General features: G+C 47.8%; 1 long non-coding RNA gene across 1 annotated transcript; it reads right to left on the minus strand.

Annotated features, from left to right (window-relative positions):
* Positions 1-20,103: 20,103 nt before the first annotated feature.
* LOC142563543 (uncharacterized) lies at positions 20,104-25,970 on the minus strand. Its single transcript, XR_012824331.1, has 3 exons — positions 25,834-25,970; positions 23,860-24,021; positions 20,104-20,225 (listed from the first exon to the last, which is right to left on the minus strand). It is a non-coding gene; the product is annotated as an uncharacterized LOC142563543 (long non-coding RNA).
* Positions 25,971-26,574: the final 604 nt, after the last annotated feature.

Below are 26,574 nucleotides of genomic sequence, written 5' to 3' on the forward strand. Positions count from 1 at the left end.
TAGCGCCGGATCGTCACGGGTAACCTGCGTACGAAGCAGTAAGGCCGCGGAATCCAGGCCGTCTTTGGTCATGTCACCCGTCGGCGAGCGTAGGGGCGGCAACACGATGGGGTGGCGGGTTTTTTCGAATGCCGATTTGAACGCTACGCCGAACATGCTTTTCCGCGAACTTTCTGTACAGAAAGTTTTTAGTGCCTGAGATTTAGCCACTTCAATTAATTTCCTGTATGAAACGCGCGCACGCACGAACACCAGACGGAAGGCAATGCGGAGGGACGGGTCGTGAGTCCTCTGGTAACGTCTGCGCAATGCGCGAACACGGTTACGTTCAACAGTTAATTCCGGCGACCACCAAGCATTCGCTTTATGGGGCCCCTGTTTCGGCACCTGTAAGTTGCGCTCGTAGTGGCGGTTGTATATTAGGTAGAATTTCTTGATAATGCAGTCGAGGGCCTGGCCAGTATGCACCGGTAGTTGTTGTACTGTCGTAAACCAAGGCTCGTTGACTAGCCATCGGGTCAGGCGTAAGCGGCCCGCGAACGTGAGCTTTTTTCTGAGCAGGAGCGGCGTTCGCTCAAACGAGAAGATTATGTGGCGGTGTTCGGAAAGTGTCTCTTCCTCCGATACCATCCACATGTACCCCCTGTTGGCTAGAGCAGCACTGGCCAAGGTTATATCTATCCAGCTTTCGGTATAGTGATTTTCATACGTGGCTGCCGACTCGGGATCGTTGAGGATATGCAGGTCATGAGCGTAAATCAGCTGCATCACTGCAGCACCCCGAGCATCACAGCCGCCCCGACCCCAATTAGCATGTTTGGCATTGAAATCACCTGCTATTACAACATTATCCTCTTGGGCTCGAGTGAGACAATCCGACACGGTATCCAGAAATGGGGCTATGTCCACATGCGGCGGCGCGTAGAGTCCGAGCAGGAGAAATTTGATATGGGGCGTGGACAATTTGACCGCAACGACGTTAGTGCTGGTCAATACTGGAAAACAATCGAAGCCCGATCCGTCTCCGAAAATAACTACACGGGGACTGTCGGACGATGCAAAACGATGGTAATTCTCCGGGATACCCGGAATCGCACCCGCCCTGATGTAGGGATCGCAGACGACAGCAAATGTGATGCCCTGCGTTTGCATGGTGCGGACCAGCACCAACGTCGCCGCCTTTGCGTGATCCAAATTAGCCTGAATAAATTTTAGATTATGGCTCGTGGGCATGGAAAAGTCGTACGGAAGTGGGACGGCTAACAATATGGGTTGTAAAGTCCAACGCCCCTACCAATGGCGCGCGCCCACACATCCCCGCATCCACGAATCGACGCCCCACCGCATGCGACCGCGCCATCTGCGCGCACCCCACCACGGGACCCGATTCCTGTTGCGAGGGCCCGCAGCGCCCCAACCCCTCTCGGGGAACGCTGCGGGCCCCACTCCACCTAATTGCCATAGTCCGTACGCGCTTTTAACCGTGCGACCCGCTCAACCCGCGTCGGGCAACGAATATCACCCGCCGGGTGGCCTGCCGAGTCCTTTCCCGTCGTCCTACACGCCGCACAGGCCACCGCCGCATCGCCCATGCGCACAGTACAAGTGTCAGCCAGGTGGTTACAGGCGCACTTTGTACATGTCGCCTTAGACGCGTCGTCTTTGACGGGGCAGAAGCGGCGCGTGTGCCCATACGACGCGCAGAACGTGCATAACGAGACATGAAGATCTTCAACTGCACGGGCGGCAGTCCACCCGACACAAATTCTATCTTTTTGCAAGACTTTACGGAAGTCTGCCGGGTTGACCTCTACGATGTGTGTCATATTGCCGCTACGTTCCTGAAATGAGACTAAAACTTTACTTGCGGCAGTATCCAAATCAAATCCGGGATTGCGGGCGTTAATTGCCTCAATGAGGTTTGTGGAGGAAATTTCAGGGTCAACTCCAGTGAACTTTATGTGTGGTTTCCTTTTCTCCGGGATACGCATAGTCATTGCTGTTCGCGTGATCGGACTACCATTGACTGCCGTTTGTAAACGAGCAAGGGTAGTAGGCTCTTGAGCGATAACCGTGACTCCAAGACGAGTCTCGCGCAGAGTTAATTCCCCGAGGCCAGCACTACGAGGGTCTATATTAGCTTTGAGCAGGCGTAGGACATCCTTAGCAGGAGAGGTGGTTGGACTCACCGGAGTCAAAAATGCCACGTGGCCCTGCACCCATTGTCGAGAGGTCGTGACACTTGATGTAGTCCCGGGACAGTCAGACGTCCCCAAGGCATGTCCAGGTCCCGGCGCCCCCGCCGACGAAGCCGGGCAATCGGCTCGGCCGGTCACCGCCGCGGCGTACGAGCGGCCGGGTCCCGGCATACCCGCAACGGCCGCCTGGATCCGGGATTCCATGGCCTCCTGCCTGGCTTGGGCGAGCTGCCGGCGAAGTTCCTGAATCTCGCCATCTCTCTGCGCCGCCGCTGCCTGAAAATCTGCACAGTTCTTGATAATGGCATGCAACTCCGTAATAATTTGAGCTCGAACCAAATTAGTGATTTTGGTCTTGTCATCGAAAAGGATTTCTTCCACACGCTTCTGATGCGATGCAATCGCATCCCACTTCTCTGTTAACCTGAAATCGGAAGTCGGGTTGATCGGGTTTACTGTTAAATTAGCTGGAAGCAGGGCCCCGGTACTATTGTCGTTACCTAAGTCGACAACCGCTGGCGCTCCTCGCAGTACTGCGACCCCCTGGCCGACCATATTTATTAGCTCATCACCATCTTGTGAGAAAACACTCGTTCCCGAGCCCGGCGAGCTACCGACACTCTGTGGCCTGGTATCTCGGGGCGATCCCCCGTGTATCTGTTTCAGCCGCGACATGGGCTCATACCCGCCTGGGGGCAGCCATATTGGCTTCCCCGCCTACGGCCGGGAAAGGCGGGCCAAAAAGAAAGGGAAATAATCGGTGTAATCCCGCTCCCGCGCGTCCACTAGGTTCCCTGGGTGTTCCGATAATGCTCACAATAGGCGAATAAGTCGTAGCGCGAAAAATACTCACGGTATCGGCGAAAACTCGGAGCCCGAAGCGGCCAGCCAAGCGTATACGGTGAACTGGACGAGGTAATGGTTTTGACGCCCTAGTCCGTTCACGCACTCTAATAAAATGCCATACAAAAATCCTTTTTGGAACCCGTCCTCGCGTTTACCACTGCCACTTCAAACAAGAAATATATCCAGCACGGAAGTTTCCACCGTGTTTGTTTGCCTGATCTTGCACCGGCACTATTAAATTATTATGTGGCGGTAGCACCACCGCAGTAAACTTTATTTCTGTTGGCCTCTCGTCAGCCATATACCGTGAACTGGACGCGGGAGCGCTTTTGTCACCTTACTCCGGTCACGCACTCTAATAAAAGGCCATACAAAAATCCTTTTTGCAACCCGTCCTCGCGTTTACCTCTGCCCCTTCAAACAAAAAAAAAATGTCCAGGACCGAAATTTCCGTCTTGTTTTTTGGGCTGAGCTTGCCCTGGCACTATCGAATCATCATGTCGCGGGTGTACCGCCCCGGCCGACTACTTCCCCGTTTATTCCCGAAAGCAAAGTCAAATATAAATGGTGGGGAAAACCTGTACGTGCAGAAATGCATACCAGGCTTAAAGCCAATTGAATATAAATGAACAGGGGTTTTTAAGTAATACCCAAAGCGCATGTTTTTGTGTGCAAAAGCCAATTTCAAAAATAAAAGTGTAGGCATAGGTAACGTGTTTGTGGCCCAAGGCGTCTCGGCGAGCTCAGAAGCCCTCACGTCGGGCTTTTTAATGATTATGAATAATGAGTCAGACACGGGGTGGCATTGACATGCCGTAAACGAAAAATGAAAGTTCCCCCTTTCCCCAGCAAAATGAAATAGAAAAATGAAACTTCAACGGAAAGAGGTAAAAATAACAGTCAATGCACTCGAGCAGAGTCATGAAAAATAAAAGGAAGGAAAACAAGAGATTAAAAACGTCCCACAAAACGCCAGAAGGCATAAGAGCCTCACATCACCAACGTTCGTGGTCGGTGCCTCAGGTCCTCACACTGGTCCGGTGGCCCCCGCAATCCTTCACGATCACGCGGATCCGCTGTATGGAACTAAAATAAATTGAAAACAAGAAACAACGTCGGCCAGCACTCAAAGCGTCACGTTCAATGTCGTCAGTATGGATGGTTCCGTGAAGTTCCATCGTGAGGCGTCCACACGTGACACGTGCAGGGTGCGGCCGTTTGATATGCCGCAAAAAGGTGCAGCGTCGGCCGGCCCACACTCCATCGCTCTCGTCGCTGACTTCTATCCCCAGCGTTCGTTGCCGGTGCCTCGGATCCGCGCACTGGTCCAGCAGCACCCACTGTCCTTCTTGATCGCACTGAACTGCTGTAGGGAAATTAAATTGAAAACAAGAATAACGTAGGCCAGCATTGAAATCATCACGTTCGATGTCGTCAGTATTGTTTGTTCCGTGAAGTTCCTTCGTGAGGCGTCCACACGTGACGCGTTCGGGGTGCGGCCGTTTGAGTCACCGCGAAAAGCTCCAACGGCGGCCGGCCCACACACCAGCGCACTCGTCGCTGACGTATTCTTTAAGGCCCATGTTGGTGTTCTTGCAGTCATCAGACGGCATGTTCTTGTGTATCCGTCAAAGTCACCATCTTCCTCGCATACGCCCATACGGGTCGGTTTGACGTTCCAATGTGTCCATTATAGAGACTTACGGAACTTGCCCGCAGCATACTAGCAAGGCAAAGCCTCTCCATATTTGTGCGAAAGGCCAGCATGCCGTAGGAGCAAGGGTGTGACATGTCAATGATATGTGTCGCGTAGTAAGAGAAAAAAAAACTGTTGTCACAGTCCCTGCAGATTGAACCCCTGACTTAAGGTTGCCCTCGGCAAACTGCGGATAGTCTCCTTTCCCACTCGCCTTACGGTGAGACATCGATGCAACTAGTCAAGAGGACCGACATCGACCCGGCGGACAGCTAGGATTCCTCCACGACGTCCTGTCACCTCCCCTGCGAGAGGACGCACCCCGGACCCGCCGCCGCCCACTGATCGTCCGCCGCCGGACGGCGCGCAAACGGTGGCCGCGTTTGTACCTGGTCCTGCGTGCGATCCGACAATGTCGGGAATGCGATCGCTCACGATAGCCACTATGCGCATTAAAAGCGCCTGGGAGCGCGCGCAACGCACGCAACAAACGAGGATAATGCTTAATTGTTAATACGGGTTCCTCTGGTGTTCGCAGTTGTGCTGCCGCCGTTAGCCTACACGCGTTAATGAAGTGGCTGCTCTCTTCGCATTGAATGCCACACGGGCACTGCGACTCGCGCTGCTGGTGGAATCGAGCAAAATAATAAAGAAATCGTCCATGCGCCGTGAGCATTGTGACGAGCGGCCTGGGCGGCGGAAAAAAGCGGGGAATGCGCGAGGCCGCCGGAACCCATTTAAAGAGTTCGGTATCATTGTTTTCACGCGACCATCGGGTGTTCCATTGGGCGGTCACAAACGCATGAAATGCACTGCGAACCGCTTTCAGAGGTGTCGTAAGGACCCGATACATACCCCGCATCGCCGCCACCGCCAGATCGGCCAACTTATTGCCGTACACGTCGCTATGTGCGGGTACGTGATGGAGGCGAATGAGTGACTGCTTACTTATGCGCGCCAACATTATTTTTATGTTGTATATTCGCTGGTCTTTCGTTACTGGCTCCGCAAGCGTCGTCAAGAGCGACAGACTGTCTGAGTAAAGGTGTATAGGGAGAACGCAGCTGTGCGTTTCAGGAAAGCGCAACGCTTCATCAAATGCAAACAGTTCAGTGCAGTAAGCACTAGAGGCATTTTGCAGGCGGTATCTTAGGACCGCAATTATGCCGTCCTTAGGGCGCAACACAACTACTGCCGCTCCTGCCGACAAAGAGGTAAAAGAACCATCGGTATAAATGTGCGTGCCCGGGCGTCGAGACGCTTCATATGCGGCGGCCGTGGTCAGTCTGAAAAACTCGAACGTTTTCGCCTTCGACGGGTGTTCACTCCAGTTGTCATGCGCATATAACACTTCGTCAGGCGAGAAAGAGTGCCTTCTAAAAGTAACTGCACGGCGCATTTGGAAAAGAGCAAATTCAGCATTTAATCTGTTCAGCTCTAAATCCAGGGGTGGCTGGTCGAGCAAGATCTGAAGCGCCTCTGTATGCGTCGTGCGATACGCGCCGGTCAACACAAGGAGCAATGTGCGCTGCACAGTATTTATGCGGGCTTTAAGGCGACAATCGGGCCGCTCCGTCCACCACTCTGGTGACGCATACGTCACGGCGTATTTTTGAGCCCCTCGTAAAACAAAAATAACCTAAATAAATATGAGGGAAAGCCGCACCACCAAGGTATAGCAGCTTTAAGCCAATCAAAATTAACTGAAGAGGGGTAGAAACCCAAAATGTAATTTGAAGTAAAGCCAATTACTAAGAAAAGAAAAAAAAAACGAGGTAAACCAACAGAGAATGTTTATGCATACCAGGAGGGGATAGGACGGCGGAGGACTTGTCTGCATCGGCGTGGGACGGGTGAGGTCTCGTTGCGTCCAATTTTTTATTGAGTAGGAGGAAAAGGGGGAAAAGGAACTAGGACGTCTTAAGAGAGCATGGTCCAAGGAGGCCAGCAGGTCCATCAGGGTTCCGAAAAGCGGTGCAGAGTTTCCGGTAGACCAGACTGCACCGGCCTGGAGGAGTATTGGCAAAACCGGATGGTTCCGGTAGGGGTGACTTGACATAGGCAGCAGTGGGGTTGCAGAATCCACTGGACTGCAGGTCAACGGAAGATCTGCAAGAAAGCTGAAAATGATGTCAGGCAGGTTGAGAAGGTGTATCTAGGGCACAGAGAAGGATGGGAAGAGAAGCTAAACTGCCAAAAGAAGAAAGCAGCCATTCCGTCCATAGTGTCCCCGGAGACAAGCTCCACCTTAGTTGGCATAACCAAGGACACTATAAGACGAAAGGCGAAGGGCAAGGTGGGAGGGATATAAAGTGGAGACAGGGAAAGAGGAGAGGGAAAGGAAACCGATGAAGGAAAAGGTATGAATGTAGAAAGAATTAGGAGGAGTCCGGGAAAGTGAACGATGAAATGATTCGATATAGACGAATAAGAAGTGCGCGCTTTCTTTGATCTGTAAGAAAGGAGAGGTAACGATCAGGTGTAATGGTAGAGGGGAGATTCTCTTAAAGGGGATTAGCAATGTGAGATGTGAGGGGACAGTCATTGAAGTAGTGAAGCAAGTCTGTGCAAGGATTACCACAGGTACAGTTACTGTGGGATAAAAGGTGAAAGCGGAAATAATAGAAAGGGAAGCGGCCATGAGCGGAGGTGAGGTGGACAATGGGTCTTTTCGGTGGAAAGAAAGAGGGAATGCGATGGACGTTTTTTATCCATTGAAAGAGTGCAGTGTCGCTATTCTCTCGCGCCCAGTGAGCATTCCACTGGGCGAAGGAATAGGCACGCATCCTTGATTTGATAGAGGAGGGAGCGACAAGGAGGGTTCGAGAAACACCATGGGAGGCGGCGGAGTTGGCGAGGAAGTCCGCCATCTCGTTTCCCTCGATGCCCTGGTGTGCCGGTACATGGAAAAGAGATACCCATCGCCGGTTAGAGATGAACTGAAGGAGCTGCTTGATTTGCCGGACAGAGGGATTTGTTGTCGTGAAAGTATTCAATGTAGTGAGCATGGACAAGCAATCGATGTAGATGTGTAGAGGGATGAAATGGGGCAAAGTCTGTATATAGGCTAATGCCTCCAGTAAAGCAGCTGTTTTGGTAGCATAAGATGAAGTGGCACCAAGAAGTTTAAATTTTCCAACTTTGGTGATGTGGCCTGTTGGACTATGAAGTACGAAAGCGGCTCCTGCAGACTGGGAAGTGTAGGAGCCGTCGGTATGCAGATGATAGGCCGGCATAGTGGTTACAGAGGGTACATCTTGAAGTCGAAGGCGGTAATGGGTAAAACGAGATTTCATGCTTGGATGAAAGTCCCAAGGGTTCATAGGGTAGTTAACAAGCGCCGGATGGTAGGAGTCAGGGCCATAAAATGTGAGCGCTTTGAGTGCAAATAAAGAGAAATAGGCGTTTAGACGGTCTAATTCAATATGGAGCGGTGGTGTGTTAGCCAGAACCTGAAGCGACGAGGTACGCGTCGTGCGGAAGGCACCGGTGATTGGGAGCAGAAGGGTACGTTGGATAGAGGATATTTTGATTTTAGGCTGTGAAGGAGGAAACGTTGGCCACCAGACGGGAGAAGCATAAGTGATGGACGGAAGTAAAACCTGATTATAGAGGAGACGGAGAGCGGAAGGGGCCATCGAATAATGCATGCGAACGAACAGGAGAAGACGGGAAGAGAGAAGGTCTGCTTTTGTACGAAGATTCGTTAAATGAGCGTTAAAGTTTAGGTGGGTGTCAAAGATGACCCCAAGAATTTTAATGTTCGACTGAAATTTGAGGGGAAAGCCATTAAAACGAAATATGGGAAGACGGGTGCGGGAAGAGGAAGCAGAGTGGCTATTGGGGAAGTATAAACAGGAAGATTTGTCGGTACTAATGGTGAGTTTCGTACGCTGTGCCCAGGTCGAGATAAGATTAAGAGTAAGAGCTGCCTTGGATTCTGAAGAGCGACGATTGTCTGCAGAGAGCACTATGACAGTGTCATCTGCATAGGCCTGCGCAACCACGTCCGGTGGAAAGGGGAGGTCAAGCAATCCGTAGATGACAATGTTCCACAGCAGTGGAATTGAGTGGTGACCCTTGAGGGCTGCCCAAAGTAGGCGTAGCAGACACCTGACCAGTCTGCGAACGGAAAATGATCTGTCGGTTTTCTAAGAAAGATTGTAGAAGGTGGTACAGATTGGAAGGGCAGTTGTGCGAGCGTAAAAAATGAAGGACGACAGGGTGCCAAACGCTATCGAAAGCGCCTTTAAAGTCTAAGCAGATGAGAATTGCGTGTTGTTTCCGGTCTTTGAAGGTGTGTAGAGTTTGTCTGAGACGGTACAAAGCGGTGGTCGCACTCTTCCCATGTGTAAAACCGAATTGACGCGGATGAAGTAAATGATTGGAGTGGAGAAAAAAGTAGAGCCGGGAATTTAGGAGACGTTCGAGAATTTTACTAAACAAAAAATTTATAACAATAGGGCGGTAGGATGAAGGAGAGTCGAGTGGGCGGTTGGGTTTAGCAATAAAGATAACACGTCCTATGCGCCAATGAGTGGGGAAGTAGGAGAGATTGAGACAATGATTAAAAATGAAGAGGAAAAAGGACGGGTGATAGTAAAAAATCGTCTTGAGCATGGGAAGAGTCAGTCCGTCTAGACCTGGGGCGGCGTTGGTGTTGCCTGAATTGATAGCATGTTCAATTTCTGGAATAGTGAAAGGGAGATCAATAGTTTTGGATGAATAAGGTGTGGCAGTTATTTGACGCAGGCGCACGTGGTCGTCATTATCTGTGGAGGGAGAGTCGTGGGTCACATGAGCATTAAGGAGAAAGCGAGCCGACTCAAGCACGCTGCATGTGGGACGACCATCGGGTAAAAGAAGGGAGGGGAGTTGGTTGGTACGGGAAAGTCTGTCGAAACAGATGCGGAAAGGAAGGCCGAAGAGATTGCGTTTGGAAAGGTCGGAACAGATAGATTTGGAGGCTGCAGATTTGGCCTGGTCGATGTGCATTTTGTATTCGGCATGGGCATCATAGTACTGAGCCTTAAACGCCTGTCGAAGGAGCGGGTCAGTGGTGCGCTGGAAGCGCCGACGGAAGGCACGGATCCGTTTGCGTTCAATAGTGAGGTCGGGAGTCCACCATGAATTAGTCGGAGAGGGGCGCGGCGTTATCCAGCGAGAATGGAGTTGACGAAGCTTGTCGAAGAGAATGTAAAACTTCGTCAAAACCAAATCGACTGCGTTCGGTGATAGTAAAGTTGTTTGTTGGACCAACGAAAACCAAGGAGAGGTGACGAGTGACTGTAAAAGATGAGAGGTAGTCGATTTTGTTAATCGTTTATGGCGGGGTCTGGTATGGCCGAAAAAGGAAAATTGGATATATTTGAGGTCGATAACGTTTCGGATTCGTCGACGAACCAGCTGTAGCCACATGCGGCGAGAGGAACTGATGCAAACGAAACATCGATCCAACTCTCAGCAAGGTGGGATTGAAAGGTAGGCGGCGAGCGAGGGTCATTTAATGCTTTTAAGTTGTTGGCGGCAGCAAATTGTGTGAGCTGCGCTCCCCTGATATTGCCTTCCACAGGGCCCCACAGTAAATGCTTCGCATTAAAATCACCCGCCATCACCAGAAAAGGTTGAGTAAGAGAGGACAGGTGAGCTTGTAGGGCATCAAAAAGGGGTTCCAGGGGTTCGTGAGGGGGAGCGTAAACGGCAAGGATGACGAAAGAAACTGAAGGGGCAACACAGGAAACTATGACAAAGAGAGGGTCGGAATGGACTAGGAAGAGATCATAGGTATGTTTAGGAGCTAAAAGAGCAAGACGGGGACTGATTGGTGAAGCGAAAGTGATGTGCGTGTGAGGTAGGTGCGGAAGAGAGTTGCCTCGTGTACAAGGTTCGGAAATGATGATAAAATCAATGTGGTGCTGCTGGATAAAGTCCGACAACAACAATGTGGGTTGTCGGGAATGTGCCAGATTAGCCTGTAAAAATTTAATGGGTATGGAATGGGCCATGGTTGAGTATAGAAAAGAAAGGGGAAGAGAACGTTAAGATGAGTATAGCATCGCGGGAGACAGAAATAAAGAAAGGCAGAATGTGCGAAGTTAAGGGGAGGCAGAAGGTAACAGAGAAGAGGAGAAGAGTGAGGAAAGAGAGATAGAAGATAGGAAGGAAGGAAAGAGAGAGTAGCAGACCACTAGAACGAAGCGAGGGACAAGGGGAGCAACCAGACGGGAACAAGGATTGAGGAGAAGAGAGGGGCGCATCCCTGTATACGCAATGCCTCATGACCTCGAGCGTACCGGAATCTTGGAAGAACGCTAATATAATCCTAATCCATAAGAAAGGGGACGCCAGAGACTTGAAAAATTATAGACCGATCAGCTTACTGTCCGTTGCCTACAAAGTATTTACTAAGGTAATTGCAAATAGAATCAGGAACACCTTAGACTTCTGTCAACCAAAGGACCAGGCAGGATTCCGTAAAGGCTACTCAACAATAGACCATATTCACACTATCAATCAAGTGATAGAGAAATGTGCAGAATATAAGCAACCGTTGTATATAGCTTTCATTGATTACGAGAAAGCGTTTGATTCAGTCGAAACCTCAGCAGTCATGGAGGCATTACGGAATCAGGGTGTAGATGAGCCATATGTAAAAATACTGGAAGATATCTATAGCGGCTCCACAGCCAACGTAGTCCTCCATAGAGCGAGCAACAAAATCCCAATGAAGAAAGGCGTCAGGCAGGGAGATCTCCAATGCTATTCACAGCGTGTTTACAGGAGGTATTCAGAGACCTGGATTGGGAAGAATTGGGGATAAAAGTTAATGGAGAATACCTTAGTAACTTGCGATTCGCTGATGATATTGCCTTGCTTAGTAACTCAGGGGAACAATTGCAATGCATGCTCACTGACCTGGAGAGGCAAAGCAGAAGAGTGGGTCTAAAAATTAATATGCAGAAAACTAAAGTAATGCTTAACAGTCTCGGGAGAGAACAGCAATTTACAATAGGCAGCGAGGCACTGGAAGTCGTAAGGGAATACATCTACTTAGGGCAGGTAGTGACGGCGGATCCGGATCATGAGACAGAAATAATCAGAAGAATAAGAATGGGCTGGAGTGCGTTTGGCAGGCATTCCCAAATCATGAACAGCAGGTTGCCGTTATCCCTCAAGAGAAAAGTATATAATAGCTGTGTCTTACCAGTACTCACCTACGGGGAAGAAACCTGGAGGCTTACGAAAAGGGTTCTACTCAAATTGAGGACGACACAACGAGCTATGGAAAGAAGAATGATAGGTGTAACGTTAAGGGATAAGAAAAGAGCAGATTGGGTGAGGGAACAAACGCGAGTTAATGACATCTTAGTTGAAATCAAGAAAAAGAAATGGGCATGGGCAGGACATGTAATGAGGAGGGAAGATAACCGATGGTCATTAAGGGTTACGGACTGGATCCCAAGGGAAGGGAAGCGTAGCAGGGGGCGGCAGAAAGTCAGGTGGGCGGATGAGATTAAGAAGTTTGCAGGGACGGCATGGCCACAATTAGTACATGACCGGGGTTGTTGGAGAAGTATGGGAGAGGCCTTTGCCCTGCAGTGGGCGTAACCAGGCTGATGATGATGATGATGATGATGAGGGGCGCATGCACCCGCCCTCTAGAGAAAGGGGCTGCGCAGCGGCAAACAGACTGAAGCGTCAAGTCCAGAAGCCGAGGTATAGAAAGGATACCAGTGTATCTGATGGCAGGGAGTATAAATGGCCAGAGCCACCGCGCAGCCCCCAGGGGACAGGGGTAGGTGGTGCATGCTATGTTATCCATAGTCTGTGCGCATGCGCATACGCGCTATGCGTTCAAGCATCACTGGGCAAGTCGCATCTCCCGTGGGATGCGACGACGGCCTAGCCACCCGCCGGCACTCGGCGCACGATACCGCAGCGTCCCCCATACGCACCGAGCACGTTTCTGCTAAATGCGCCTCAGCACACTTAGTGAACACCATCCGTGAAGGGTCTGACTTATGGGGACAGGCGCGTTTGGAGTGTCCTTACGTTGAGCAGTAGGTGCAGGTGGGGACATGTAGGTCTTCTCGCACCGTCACCGAAGTCCAGCCTATGATCAAACGCCCGAGGGCAGTAAGGGAGCGGAAGGACGCTGCATCGACGGCAAGGACATGGGTGAAGTTTCCGGAGCGTTCGCGGAAAGAGACTCGTATTTTACAGGTATCAGGATCGAGTTGGATTGATGGGTTGCGTGCATTGATAGCAGCAAGGAGGGCATGAGCTGGTATGTCGGGATCAACACCTGATATCCGAATATGGGGTTGTCGTTTTTGGGCAACCTTTATGGAAATCGCGGTACGCGTTATCGGGTTCCGTTCAATTGCAGTCTTGAGATGGTCAAAAGAGTGACGCTCATTAGTGAATATTGTGATGCCGTGTCGTGTACGGCGCATCAAGACGTCACCAATTCCCTCCGTTATTGGGTCTATGTTCGCCTTCAGAAGGGCTACGACATCGCGCGCCGGCGAGGCGGAAGGAGCGACAGGGGTGAGGAACAGCATAAATTCGTGTTCTCGCCTGATTGCATCGGGCCGTGGAGGAAGTATCGGCAGGTCCGTGACCGTTTGTTGAACATCTGCAGGGGTCCTGATTGGGAGCGGCCGGGTCGTGGGTGAAGCAGCCTGCATACCAAGGTGCGCCGCAGTCGCGTATGTCCTCGGCTGACAAGGAGGACGCGGGGGAGCCGCCAGCGCATCGCCAGCAAGGCGCCTCGCCTGTTGCAGCTGGTCCCGCAACTCTTCAACGCGACCCGCCTGATGTGCAGGAATCGCTCGAACGTCAGAGCATTCCGGTGTGCTCTGCAAGCCAAAGCGGGCAAAGTAGTAAGGGAACCTTCCGTGCGCTGTTAATAAAGTAGTCAGTTTGCGCGATGGCGGAAAAAACCGCGGGATGCAGAACGTCGTCGGGACCCACTTATATAATTCGGTGTCCTTGTGGTCAGTTGACCAACGAGCGTTCCATCGCGCCGTCGTCTCCTTGTGAAACGAGGCACGCACGACGCGAAACGTGAACTGCGTGCGTCGCAAAATGCCTCTTGATGCCGCCGCATTCGCCGCCAAGTCTGCCAATTCATTTCCATACACACCCTTGTGGGCGGGAACGCGATGGATAAGGGGCGCTGTTCTCAAGGCGCTGTAGCTGCTGTTTAATGGCTTGAATTCTAGTGTCATTGGTGATAGGGCGCGCAAGTGCCGTGAGCAGTGACAAGCTGTCAGAATAAATATATAACGGTGGCGCGAGATCGTGCGAGAGGATATAGTTAAGCGCCTCCTGGAAAGCGAGCGTTTCTGCACAATATGCGCTTGACGCAACGCTCAGACGGTACCGCCGCACTGCAACTATCCGCTCACATGGCGTCAATACCACCACCGCAGCTCCAGCCGACCGAGAAGTAAACGAGCCGTCTGTGTATATGTGGGTGCCCGGGCGTCTGGCGGCGCGCTCCGCCTCGTGGACTTGCAAGCGCTCAAAGCCAAAGCTCCGCGCCTCCGACGGATGTTCGCGCCAAATATCTCGCGGGAATAGTACATCAGCCGCCGCGTAGCTTGAACTTCCAAAAGTAACGGATCGTCGCCGTTGGAAGAGGTCGAACTCGGCGTTGAGGCGATCAAGTTCGAACTCCAGTGGCGGTTGGTCTAAGCGAACCTGCAGCGCCTCCGTGCGCGTGGTGCGGTACGCCTCAGTGAGCGCCAGCAAGAGCGTGCGCTGCACCGAGTTTATGCGCGCTCGAAGTCGACAGTCAGGTTGTGCATTCCACCACACGGGCGAAGCATACGCGATGGCCGGCAGCAGAACCTGGCGATAGAGTTGCCGACGGTTCTTGGCGTCGAGGGTCGCGTGCATGCGGACGAAGGTGATGGACTTCATGGCAAGCGTCTCGGCCTTTCGTTGTAAATGTTCCGCGTGGTCGAAGAACGAGAGCCTGCGGTGGATCATGACCCCGAGAATTTTGACGGAGTTTTTGAATGATAGGCCCTTCTTGCAGTCATCAATCTTGATTGTCGGTTTACTTTTTTCCATGCCCCCCCTGCCAAATGAAAAAAGGACGCATTCAGTTTTGTCGTGGTTAAGACGGACCTTGGTGGTGGTAGTCCACGCCTTTATTTTAGTCAGGGCGGCCGTGGCTCTCGCCATGGTGTCGAGGCGATTTTTCCCTGGGATCAGAACCACCGTGTCGTCGGAGTACGCCTTAATGCGGACTCCCTCCGGCATTTGCAAGCGCAGCAGGCCGTCAATGACAACATTCCAAAGCAGGGGGGACAGAGGCGACCCCTGGGGGCTACCTAATGTCGCTTCCGTTATAACGACGCCCGAGTGGCAATGGAATTCGACCGTGCGGTCGTCGAGGAAAGTCCGCAGGAGGTCTACCAGGTTGCAGGGGCATTGGCGCTCCTTAAAATAATTTAAAACAAGGGGGTGCCAAACGCTGTCGAATCCTCCCTGGAAATCCAGGGAGATCAGCGTGACCGGCGTGCCCCGCGCTCTGTAATCGCTGATGTAGTGGCATAGAGATGTGAGTGCCTGGACTGCACTCTTACCGTGCACGAAGCCGAATTGGTTTTGGTGGACGTAATTCCCCGTGAGTAGGAAATAATACAATCGGCCATACAACAAGCGCTCCAGAACCTTTCCAAGGATTGAGGTCATGTAGATGGGCCGGTAAGCCTGCGGTGAGTCTAGGGGTTTGCCGGGTTTTGCAATGAAAATGCCCCTGCCTTTCCGTCACGCCTTGGGGAAGTAGCCCAGGGTGAGTGCATTCCCGGATCGCCATAGTTGGTGCGCGCTCTGAGGCGCGCCACCTTTCCCACAAGCACGGGACATTCGGGAAACCCTGTCGGGTGGGGCGCGCCGCCGAGGCCCGCCCTGTCACATTCCGAGCATCGCACCCCAGCGTCTCCCATTTTCACCTTGCAAGTGACGGCTAGATGGTTGCAGCCGCATTTCATGCAGCGCGCTTTACTCGGGTCCGCTTTATGAGGCCGTGCCCATATGTCGCACAAAACGTACACGTGGGCACGTGCAGATCTTCGCGGGCGCGCACCGACGTCCATCCCAGCGTCAGACGTGGTCGCGCCATGACTCTCCTGAACCCAGCCGGGTCAAGTTCGGCCACGTACGACCGCGTGCTCGCTCTCTCCCCAAACGTTACGCGCACCTTGCACCTGTCGAGGTCAAGATCGAGACCCTCGTTGCGCTCGTTCAGCGCGCGCAAGAAATCGTCCGGGCCGATATCGGGATCGACTCCCGTGAATTTGACGCAAGGATTACGTTGTTCCGCTACGCGCTTGATGAGGGACGTGCGCGTGACCGGATTGGCGGCTATCGCCTGCTCTAAGTTGGCTACAGACTGGTCGCTGTTAGTAAACACGGTCAGCCCGTACCTCGTCTGATGAATCGTCACGTCCCTGATGTTCTTGGCGTGCGGGTCCATGTTGGTCTTCACCAGGCGGAGCACGTCCCGCGCCGGTGTCGCGGTCGGCAAAACCGGCGTCAAGAATGCGACGTGTTTGTGCAGCGCGCCGGGAAACCCCGCCTCGGCGTCCGCCGCCGCAGAACCACCATATCCGCCGCGGGCCGCGCCGGCAGAGGGCGCTAGGCCCGCCCGCAAAGCGGACGCGTAATCCATTCGTCCGGCGGGCGCCCCCACCGAGCCGCCGGCGCCCGACGGCGCGGGAACGCCACCCGCGGGCGCAGCAGGGCCGCGACCGGCAAGCCCCGGGCCAGCCATCGAGACCACGTGTCCCTCCAGCCGAGCCTCAGCAGCCGCCAGGCGCCCCTGCAGCTCGGCCGCCCCCCGCCGCACCTCGGCGAGTTGGTCCTGCAATGTGAGGACCCTACCTTCCTCCTTGGCCGCCTGCGTCCGCAGTGCCGCGCAAGCGGCGGTCGCCTGCAAGATCTTGGTCGTAAGGAAACACCGTGACTCCACAGAGATTCGGTTGGCCGGCAGGTTGATCCATTCGAGGACCGCGTTCTCGATCTCGTACATCCGGTTCAGCGCCCGGGTCGCGGCGTCCCCGGGGACAGCACCTCATCCTTCTCTGTACCGGCGGCCGGGGGACGATCTTCTTCCACAGCCGGCAACTGATCAACGAGATTACAAAAGCGCGCGATAACCGCGTCGCCGTCCTCCGAAAAATCGGAACCCCGCGAGCGGGGCGACTCCCCGGCGGCCAAAGGCCGCGGGGGGGAGCGGGACGGCGACGCGTTCTTCCCTTTGCGCTTACTCGGCATGGCCGGGGCTCAGCGGGTATGAGCCCAGGCCATCTTGGGCCCAATACCCGGCGGCAAAGAGATCGCGAATAAAAGCAAAAATAAAGCTTTTCCCGCCCGGTTTTTGCAACGAATGTGCCCTTACAAAAATTTTTAATGTGTTTTTTTAGAAAGTCTTGAATGTTCTCTATAGAATTCGATTATGTTTATTTTGATTGCCTATAGAATTTTCCTATAGAGTTTCAAAAGTTATTTGGCCACCGCATTCTTATAGGAACTCTAAAGACGCATTTCTATAGAACATTTCTATCGAGTTGCTTTAAAGATGCTAAAGACAAATTTCTATAGAATATTTCTATCGAGTTTCTTTAGAGATGCTAAAGACAAATTTCTATAGAATATTTCTATCGAGTTTCTTTAGAGATGCTAAATACAAATTTCTATAGAATATTTCTATCGAGTTTTTTTAGAGATGCTAAAGGCAAATTTCTATAGAATATTTCTATCGAGTTGCTTTAGAGATGCTAAAGGCAAATTTCTATAGAATATTTCTATCGAGTTGCTTTAGAGACGCTAAAGACAAAATTCTATAGAATATTTCTATGCAGTTGCTTTCGAGTACCTACAAGCAAATGCCTATAAAAGCTAGGCCGATACGTGTAAAGAACTTGCAATTTACCAAAGTTCTACTGTAGGCAATAAGGACTACAGTAAATGCAGTGGCAAAATAGTTGGTGCTACAACCACAAAGTATTCAGTTTGAAATGTTTATTGCACTTCAGACTAGATACATACTTCATATATGTGACATACACGCTTCAGACTAGAACTTGCAACACACAAACTGTAGCTGCCAACATGCTTCTCAGGTCAAGCTGGTGGTGCAAACACGCGAAACATGAGGTAAAAGAATCAGTGGCAGACTTGGTTACAGTTGACACCTGGCAATAACAGGCTTGACTAGGACAAGAAATCATACCATTAAAACTGCAAAAGGAGTGCCTGTTCCAGCAGTGCACATTGAACGGTTGGATACTAAAGCCTGAAAATAGACTGATATGAATGTGAACTGCAATGTTGTGTCAGCCTGACGAAACGACACATCATTTTAGTTTGTTTAAGTGCAAAAATAACACTGGCAGTCACTGCGAAAATGTGGCAAATAATGGCTTTCACAGATAAGTACACCATATACCGAAACCACACAGCATATTAGTCTATGTTTATGTGTAAAATTAGCACTGGCAGGCCCTGCAAAAATGTGGCAAACAGTGGTTTTCATAGAGCAGTACAGCATATATCGTACAAAGTTTAAAAGCTTGTATTTCGTTGTAAGGGAAACAATTTTGAGATCAGAGCCAATATTCTAATTAGGGTGAGAAATACAAACCAGACCGACACGCGCAATGACTAAAAAAGAGATTTAGCTCAGGAGCTCCTATGTAATGCACATAAACAGTAAAATAGTTTTTCTCGGCAACTATGGAATCAAATTTGATGAGGTTTGATACATTTAAAAATGTTTAAATCATAGTTTTACATTAAAACCATCAATATTTTTATTAAAATTTGCTGAAAATAGCAAAACTTGAAGGAAAAGGACTTAGTTTGCAACTGTAAAAAAATAAAGAACTAGCACAAGTTCATTAATTCTGTAAATTTTCCTACTCAAATACATCCAAAATACAGAAATACTTTTGAGACAACCACAGCACTAATTTGAAGTTTGTGGCATTTGAGAATTCAACTTGTTGCAGGAAGAACTATTTGGCAGGTTTAAGAAAAATAACACCACGAAGCTTACTAATCCCCGTCTCTGTGCCAGAAAGAGATATCACAGTTCTGCAGACTCCATCTGCTATGTCTAAAGTCAACAAACTTTATATATGAATTTACAGCTTACATGAAATTGTTGCAATGTTTGAGAGTTTCGCACATCTAATCATAAATTAGTGATTGTATATTAGAGCAGCATATGGTATCTCTAATTTGCCAGATTAAATTATGGTATTAGGTCCAACAGAAATGTGATCTCATTTTTTAGTTATGAGTAAGATTTCTTAACCTTACTGCTCTGTTTCTTCAAAATTTGCAGTTTTCATGAATTCATATCAAAAGCAGACTAGTTGTCTGAAAATGTTTTATCATGGTACTGTGCTACGTGAATTATGCTTTTTCAAATAACATGTTTACTTTGATGCAATGATATTTCTTTATTTTATCTGATTCCTTGCTGAAAAACTGCACAGTATTCACGAGATATGAATAAATAAATATTAAGTGAATAACTAAACAAATAAATATTGCGGTTTCTCTTATCATTCCACCACCACCATGACCTGTATGGAGCTTTCACTGTAAAAAAAAATTGCCTTACTTTACAGAAAATTTGCTGGTAATTTGTGACCGAACACTCTTCCGTAAATTAAGAACGGTCATTTCCGTAGAACGGACAACTGTAAAAGAGAGACCGTAATACAAGATACGAGTGCTTCTGTATCTAGAAAACGGAAGACTCTGTATTCTGAATCTGTACTATAACCGTTAAAGTACGGTGCTTCTCGTATTCAGAAAACGGAACACACTGTATGCTGAATCTGTACTATAACCGTTAAAATACAGGTGCTTGCCGTATTCAGAAAACGAAAGACTCCGTATGCTAAATCTGTACTATATCCGTTAAAGTACAGGTGCTTCCCGTATTTCATCTTGCAGAGCATATCCATTATTCGAAGAATGTGCCGTCGGGGACAAAATTGCCCAGGACGTGCGAGAGTCGACCGAATTGGTGTGCTATTTGCTGGGATCAGCCGTGCCACCATCTGCGTTCGGAATGTGCATACGTGACCCGCTGTTTTCAGCGGTCTTGAGCAGAAATGCAATTTGGTCAACGCTCGCACTTCCAGGGTACTTTTGTCCACGATAGTACATCTCCTTTAATGCAAATGTCATGAAGGCAGCTCATAGTGAAAGCAGCAGGTCACCATTGAGAAAATTGTCTTGCCAACACACTGACATGGCTGCAGAGATAAAACACTTTGCACTTTGTGATATGAATGCACTGCATAGCATATATACAAAAAGGTGCAACATTTCAGTCCTCAAGTTGTTAGATCACAGAAGCAACTTTATTTTCTTCAATCACTCGTCTTGCACTTCTTCCTGGTGAAAGTTGTTCTTGACTCCAAACGCTTGCAAGGATAAACTTGCTGCTGTTAGGAGAAACAAATAGTATTCGTGAATATCCATCCTAAAGCGGCAAAAAAGTATAATCACAGAACATGACAAAGCAGTAACTTCTGTGTTAGAAAAACATGTAAGTAGATCAACATTGTTGGAACAAGGGATGTTGCTGTAGCCAACATTTCGACATAGGTGCTTGTCATTAGGGTAGCAAATGTTTTTCTTGGCTGTGTTGTTTTGGATTGTGCATATCTCACTGGCCCCTAGCCTCATTGGGGGAGAAGTAACTGGTGCATTTAATAGGTCAAGAGAAGCCAAAGTGTTAAAATAAAGGAAGCAAGGGTGTGCTTAGCAGTGGTGATTGTGATGGAGCGGGTATGAGCAATGCTGTCAGTACTTGCCAAGAGTAGGGGTGACCAAAACAGAAAACGATGTACACATGTAAGCAGTCATTAATCCAGTAGACCTAATCTTCCCAGAAGACAAAATAGGTATCAAGATAAACAGTTTGCACTTTTGGAAAAGGAAAACGAAGAATTAAGGAAAATAAATTTTGCATCAAGATGCATCTGGTTAAGATCACTGCAAATGGTAAATGAAGGCACATTATGAATATATATTTTGTTGAAAGCTGATGAAGAAAAGATATATTAACCAAATATTAAAAAATAGGGACATTAAAATTAAACTGGGTATGACCATAAAACAGTAAAGAAGAGCCTGTGGAAAAAAATGGGATGGATAATATAACCAGGTGCAAGATTGCAAAACGTCGAGCGCTGTTTATATTCATGCTGCTGTTGACGGCTTCAAGTTTCTGTCTTCCTGTGGAACCTTTGTCTTACTTGAACAAGAAAATGGGTCATTTTTTAAACAAGCCAGTTCAAATGCAGTTCAAAGCTTCAGCAGTGTTATAATGAAAGAAAATATTATGGTCAGTTCTCCTGGGTGTGCTTTCATTCACCAGTTATTTCCACCGGTGTAATTTCAAAATTTAATGGTCTAAAGGGACCTTAGCTCCTGGCAAACCATTAGCTCGTCTTTTTTTCAACACAGATGCCTGCACATTATATGTGTTGGCAGGAGTGCTAGCGAACTACATTATACTTGTTGCCGCAACCAAAGTGAAACTTGGTAACAGTGATTGAAAAAAAAAACAGCATTCCACAATACTGATTCAAGTCATCTGGAAAAGTTGCTTAAGTTAACGTACACCCCCTACCCCACAAGACACAATTATTCACCACACTGACTCTCATGGTGTCAACCATGCTATTACAACACTAGGCATCAAGTGAGGAGAATTAAAGGATAAGAGGGCACAATGCTTTTTGTTAGATCAAATGTGCTTTACATAAATGCTACATTCCAACTAACAAAGGAGCAACCGGTTTGTGAGATAGTGACCAATGCATACGAAAGCTAATGACATTCTGTGCAGCAGAATGTTGACGATGAGGTGTTATGCGCACAAGTGCACTCTTTCACACAAAATGACATCCTGCAATCAAACTTGTGCCAACATTAGAGTTTGAAAAATACCATAGTGGAAAGCAAAGAGTGCTAAATTTGTTGAAAATTACTAAAAATTATTCGATTATTCATTCTCCTTACTGTTCGTTAAAGATTCACAGATTGTTCCCTACGGGTGCTGTAAACCGGCACCCTGCTTTTACAGTGGTAGCAACAATGATCTGTGGCACAGACAAGAATAAATGCTCATGAAGTTTATGCAAGAGTATACCCTACAAATTACACCCCATTTCACATTCCAATATGGTAGAAGAGGAAGACGAAAAAAACTACTTTCTGGTGGTGGATGCATACCCCAGAATAGAAGAAACAAGTGTACCCGAACCATTGCTGCTGCCGATGCCTGTGCACTAGCAGTTACATATAATATGGCAGTTACAATTGTTTTTCCACAAGCACTGCAAGCTGCGGCCAGTTTACCAGTACACAGCTGTAATAAATTTAGGGCAAGCTAAAGCTCTCTAGTGGATTTATCTCATATGACACAATTGGAATGCAATATTCTGCAAATAAGTGCAGCACGATGTGCCATTCCATACAATGAAACACCTTTGAAGAATCTGAATCACCACCTGCACTCTTAGGCAAAGTTACACCCTTTGGAGTGCCCCTTCTGCCACACAACAATAATCGTTATCTGCCTTGATGCGTTTCCTTTCTTGAAAACGCCACGCCCGCTACTGTGCTGTCGGGAATGCTATCATGCTGATAACGCGCATGCCGTTCGTTACTGGAAAGCACAGGGCTCGCAGCGTTAAAGAAAGGAAATGCATAAAGGCAGATGACAATTATCGTTGTGTGGAAGAAGGGGCACTTCAAAGGGTGTAACTCTGCCTAAGAGTGTGGGCCGTGACGAGGGAAAAGAGTGTGTTCTGTGTAAAGTAGTGCACCTGTATAACCTAAAACTTTGGAGAATGCATTTAGTATGAGCTGGGAAGGTTCCTAATTTTCATTGCACACAGTAAAAACCTCCATGCAGTTTTGCAAAACGCAAACCCCCTACCTTTTTGTTGTTCAAACGTAATGACACGTAGGGCCATAACATGTACATTATGGGTTTCGTTCCCAAACAATCAAAGTGAATAGCACCACCCTAAGTGTTATGTGCCTTCTTGTTAGTGTCGAATGCTGCGATCGGCAGAGAAACGGATTTCTGGAGCAATATAATGTATTAGGTACTGTGATCTCAGTTCTTTCACTGCTGTTTAAGCATTATCGGGTCTTAAAGTAAAAAAACGAGGAACAAATACATGCACATTTTACGTCACAACCCTCATAAGTATTTAGTAGTCTGGATTATAAAGGATTCCAGATTTACAACGCAGGACAGATTTTATTCCACTGAAAGAATGGCATCATGCCAATGATTCTGCATTTGGTGCTATATTTATTTGTATTTAGTTCAGTTGGAATGTGTGTGTATCGTCAGCGATATCGCTTGACATGTTTTAGATTGACTGTTTTCTAAATTTAGGCAAATTCGTATTCGCAAATAACCTTGAATGACACCAAGAACTTGCTTAGCAGGAGTATTTCTAACATTTGCAAGATATGAGGCTCTTGAATGCATATCTAAGCCTGGGGTACACGCGGCCCCCTAATCTCATCAGCAAGTTTCTGGAACTCATCTATGAGGTTTCTTATGATGAATGTAAAGTTGCTTGAACGGAAGAAATAGGGAATTTATAACAGGTGAATTATGCAGCATAAGAATGATGTCAGCAAGAAGCAAGCATCAAGAAGCACTGTCACTCAATGTGCATAGACTATAAAATGCAAGAATTATTTGGGATGATTTAAAATTCTGGCATTGGAACGAAATGTCTTTTAATCTATATATAAACTCTGATTATTCACTCTACTACCACTACCTTCATTAGAAACATTCATAATCATTATCCTATCTATGCCACATCATCCTAGCTAATATTCAAGCCTTCATAAGCTGCTTTTTTTACTGCTAATTCTCTGTGGGAAAGAGGTGTCCGTATGAAGACCATATCATGTGCTTATTACCCGTTTTTTTATAAATGATAAGGAAAAAACTTCACACCAAAAATGCATTGAGCTTGAGCAAGTTCTGCGTTTGATGCTGTTGATTCTTTTTTCCCTTTGCCATCATTGACCCACCTGGTTAGCTAAGTAGACAGAAAAGCTGCAGGAGAAAGGTGGGGGTGCCAAACCAGACTTGTGCCCCAGGGGACCTTTTCACGGTCACTGGAGGAACTGCCTGTGGCCTCGGCATCTTCCTTGAGGGCCATGGCCATGTCTAAGAAACCTTGTCTCCACAGGCTGCACAAAGAAAGATAATTTGCTGAGCTAAGTCTTTTTCTTAAAAGAATCCATTTAAGTTGTATTCGTGGCTTTGCACCACAAAACTGACACATGACTGGCCACTCAAGACACTTTATGTGTATTCGCAGGCTTATTCCTTGGAAAAACACTTTTATGTACCACACAATGAGTAACAGTAACAAAAAAGTGTATCAGGAGGCTTTCATATTGCTCTACAACTTTTCATTGACACATTTCATTTAATTATTTGAGATATTTAATAACTAATTAAGAATTATGTAATTAGGCTGAATGCACAAAATAATCAGAGTATCTCCAAGCAATGGCAAACATTACCTTCATTTTGTCTAGTTACATCGCATTTACATATTTCTAAATCTTGGCGCATGATAGTTAAGACACCCTGTAGATAAAAAAACAATATTAAAATTTTCATAATCATCTCTTGCGTGTTATTGGTGGCTATGGCTGCTTCAAGTTATTCTTTCAGTATGGTAGAAGCAGTTTTGAAGTGAAATTGTTTTGCATCGAGGGCAAGTAATCTAGACAGTCAAGCAAAAGGTCAAGTTGTGTTTACTATTCAGATGTTTAACTAAGAAGCTGCAGGAAAAGGAAACAGGACACAACACCTAATAAACAATGCAAAATTTGAAAATTTAAACTGAACAAGAAACCAGTTTTTGAAAACACAGAAAAAAAGCCAGCAGCTTACATCGAATACACCCTTGCTATGTACTCCAAGTGAAGTTGTTACCGCAATGCTTGGGCACCATATGAACTTAACAATCAACAACTTCGAGCAGAATATTAATACCACTAAATGAACTGGCCTTTGAAGATTCTTGATCTGAAATCCTCAACGACTTGTTCTGGCGTTTAATCTATCAAGCTCAATCTGTATTCTCAAAAGCTGGCTCTCGGCCATAATTTCTCTAAACGCAACATCAGCTTAAATCTCAAGATATGGTTGACCTGTAAATAAAGTGGATAATGCATGGCAAACATCATGAACTCTCTTACATGTTAACCAGAGGGTTCACTCATGCAGCCATGAAATTGTGATGCAGACACGATATATTGAAGCTGGTTTTGTGAAGTGTTTCATGCTTCCAAGGCTTCTTCAGTTGTGAAAGCTGTCTCCACTAGCTAAATAGGCGATGATAATAAAAAAAGAACTTCAAAATGCTCACAATACGTTGGCCATTTGCAAGTAAACGCAGCCCTTTTGAGCGCCCAGGTTGCCTGGTGCAAATCTACTATGCCACAGTACTTGCGTTACCCAGTACCAGCCACTTTAAAATGCAATGTGTTCAGAGCCCTTTCCCTCTGTTTTTCTGCTTTGGAAAGTTTTAACATGTGTTCAGTAGGCGTCGAGAAAGGGGACAGAAAACACTGTGCACCACTGATTTCTAAGATGTTTTGCTGGATGCAGCACACCGCACCAGATGCAGGTGAAGCCAGTGGAAATGTGATGTCATGCAGTCGCTTGTCCTGGAAGCAGGGCATATGGTGGACTAACTAGTGCGTGCGATCAGATAATATTGCTGCCGAAAAACTTTTCTTTGTGGTTTTTCACATTTTAGGAGGTCTCTACATGTCTCGTAAGCACTTTTATGACAATCTAAACCCGTATACGATAGTGTTCTCTTACATCAAGTTTTTTCTGATTTACCAGCGTTTCCATTGCACGCCACTTATGTTAATGACACTGTAGACACTACAATGGAAAAATTCTGGACACCTCGAAACACTGCTTGGGTAGTTTATGGCACATCAGGCAGGCATGTTAGGGGAAGAAATGCCACACACCCGTGCAACAAAGTGCTGCCGCAAAGTTGTGAAGCACCAACTTCCGGGACAAGGCCGGCTTCAGTCGAGGGCGCTCGATGTGCTGTTCATCCCCTGTAGTAGAGATCAGTGGCGTGGACCCTTTTATACTGGCTGTCTTTTCTCGTCGGAACCTTGGCAACACCTTCCACCATACTTTTCTTGAACCTGCAACATGTGCAGAGAAAGTCACATCACTGTGCGTTGATTGTATGGCTTTATTGTTCTACACATTCTATCAAATCATTAAAAAATACAATTCACACATTTTTACTACTGTATATAGACAGTCTAGTTGCTATACACGCGAAACATTACCATTCCTCTGACAGAATGCAACAATAGAAGCGTACACTGTAAAGCTACACTAAAATTTAAATTGATGTGACACCGTATGAGCATACAGTATGCTTACTGTATGCTCTAGCCCTGTGTCAAGTAAAAGTTAGTTGTCAATCATTTATGGTGTATTTCAATTTATTCTGGGTCATCAAACTGTACAATCAATGTTCCAAGTTTACACATTGTTGGCTTTTGATTGCCTATGTGATCCGTTTCGTACTTACGCATGCAGTAATTCCACTGTAATAAGGAAAAAGAGAATAGGAAATGCCGTGATAATCTTCCACATTTGATGAGGGCAGGAGCAATGGCCAATAGCATGTGGTTGAAGCTACATAAATACTCAGTTTTCACACAGCTTAATTATTCAGCAAGTAATAA

Source organism: Dermacentor variabilis, chromosome 11, assembly GCF_050947875.1.
Source record: "Dermacentor variabilis isolate Ectoservices chromosome 11, ASM5094787v1, whole genome shotgun sequence".
Lineage (NCBI taxonomy): Eukaryota > Metazoa > Arthropoda > Arachnida > Ixodida > Ixodidae > Dermacentor > Dermacentor variabilis.